The 2,500-nt window shown below is 39.3% G+C and overlaps 1 protein-coding gene across 1 annotated transcript in view; it reads right to left on the bottom strand.

Annotated features, from left to right (window-relative positions):
• Positions 1-382: 382 nt before the first annotated feature.
• trabd2a (TraB domain containing 2A) overlaps positions 383-2,500 on the bottom strand; it is a 55,688-nt gene continuing 53,570 nt past the window's right edge. The window contains exon 7 of the mRNA XM_056589225.1: positions 383-2,500. This exon is cut by the window's right edge and continues 442 nt beyond it. The gene's annotated coding sequence lies outside the window, so the exon portion shown is untranslated.

Here is a 2,500-nt window from a genome sequence, read left to right as displayed (position 1 = left end):
TATTATATGTAGATCTATACCGTATACATGAGGGCCTACCTGGGGCCAATCACACCGTCATATCACACACAGCACACCACATCACCCCCTCTGCCTTCTTGAAGAGGTTTGGATGATCTTCTGCTTCACCCTGATTAGGAAGATTCCACAGCAAAGGTAGAATTTGTGTGTGCATCTGTGTGTTCTTGTGTGTGAGTAGAAGTAATGACTGTCAAACCATCTATAATGTAAAACATAAGATATTTTAATCCATCAAAATATAAAATAAATCTGTGCTCATAAACAGCTACGATGAACAGTAATTACACCTACTGGGGTGTGTGTGTTTTTGTGTGTCAAGGTCAAAATACTTACATCTATATATATATATACTAAAACATCTTACACTATATTCACCTGTAATAAAAACAAATGTAAACAACATACTGTTACTACAAAAGGGACCTTTACACTATTGATCAAATTTGAGACAATTGGTCTGGTTTAAATCAAAAATGTTCATATCTTACTTTTTCTTTGTTCAAAAATAGACACGGAACAGTAACGTTTGAGCTCTCAGCACTAAACGATGAATTTATATTTCAAGATTAAATATAAATGTCTAGACTTTTCAACAGCTGATACATTAATATACCATCAGGTGAAGCAAAACCATGCATATGTTTAATTAAAAAGAGCCAAGCCAAGTTACTAGATAAATACTTTATTGTCTTCAACTTTAAAGTAAAAATATTAAAATCATATAATCGCAGGTCATTTAAATTCTAAATGATGATGATCAACTTAGGTACATAAATCCCAAGTCATATGTGCTCAGTGTGTATCATTTATTTATGTATTATTTATTAAAAATGGATTCACTGTTTTTTGTATAGCAATAAAATACCTCTCTTCCCCTATATGCTATGAAATATAATTTGTATGAACATTAACATATACAAAAAGAGTATATATTTGACAACTTAGTAGTGACTGCAACATACGGTAAACGAAAAAACATTGGAAGTGACTTACCTACAGCTAGAGTTGAATAAATTAAACAAATAGTCTCTATGTCAAACAAAACAATAGCTATTTCAGCACAGATGCAATTATGAATAAAACACTTGTACACACACACACACGCACACACGGATACTCACACAAACACACACACACACGAGCACGGACACTGAAACAATACAAGCTCCCTTCCCTCCCTCCGCAACACGACCTACCTCAGAAGGACACATGGGCCAAGGTAGTTATTTCCTGATTTAATCTCCAAATAGCTATATATTTATAAACAACACAGAAGTCTGGATTATCTTTTTCGAAAATACATCTAGAAAATGTAGATACAATTATGTACAATTCCCCTCATGTTATTTTTTGGATTACGAAAACAAATTCTTCTGAAAGAAGAAATGATGAAAGTGACCTAAAAAAACACTTGGTCGGAGAACTAAGAGCTAAAGGAAATGCTTTGGACACACACGCACACACACACACACACACACACACACACACACACACACACACACACACACACACACACACACACACACACACACACACACACACACACACACACACACACACACACACACCTAAACCAGCATCATGTTGGACCTCCCATAATGCATCATGTCTGCAGCCATGCAGGCTGCAGCAAGCCAATCCTATCATGTCATGATTCCTGCATGTATATATATATATATACACATGCATATACATGCTCTGTGATACATTCAGTGAAAACATGAAGAACAAAACAAATCTGCATTAGAGGCGCTTCAAAGGCCTTCCCCCACAGGAGACCATGTTGGCCGGAGGTCCATGACACCTCCTACCAGATACACTGTAGATGTGGAGACCCGGCCATAGACCTTGCATTCCTACATCACCCCATGTATTCCTACAAAGTACAGCAACGGTGTCTAACCTGGCATTGACCCTATCGTGGTTCTAGTGGACAGCTCAGACTGATCGCGGATGCACTGACCTCTGGAAGCACGTCCAATCAGATTAGAGTTTGACGTCCGAATGCAGACGGAATCTCTTTCTTCAAGTATGAAGTCAAATACTTGTTTAAAGGAGTTAAAAGCGTTGCATGTTGGCTGGCTATATATTGCTGTATATATATATGGTGTGCAGTTCTATGATAGCCACTCATCATGTGTCGACCTGGGCTGGTCCCATTCATTCACAACCATCAGACTTTGAGCCAGTCCTGCTTGTTATAGCGTGATATGTAAATGTCTGACGACGACGTAGCCGAAGAACCGCTAAAACACTTCCTGTTCGGATCCCCTGATGGATCCCCGGGTCCCCAACACCGATTGGTCGACCGATTGTCCATAAGGTCCAAATATGGTCTGTACGGCCCAGAAGGTTCCTCAAAGGGGAAGGGGGGGTGCCAGAAAATGTAGCATGATCGTTATCCCGCACGTTCCGAGTCACAGGACGCGATATTCCTTTAGAACCCTGCAGAACTCTGAAAGTGCCTCCGTGTGGTTCT

Source organism: Gadus chalcogrammus, chromosome 4 (assembly GCF_026213295.1).
Source record: "Gadus chalcogrammus isolate NIFS_2021 chromosome 4, NIFS_Gcha_1.0, whole genome shotgun sequence".
In the NCBI taxonomy this organism is placed as follows: domain Eukaryota; kingdom Metazoa; phylum Chordata; class Actinopteri; order Gadiformes; family Gadidae; genus Gadus; species Gadus chalcogrammus.
Note: the sequence above shows the minus strand (reverse complement) of the source record. Positions and strands in the feature narration are given on the sequence as shown.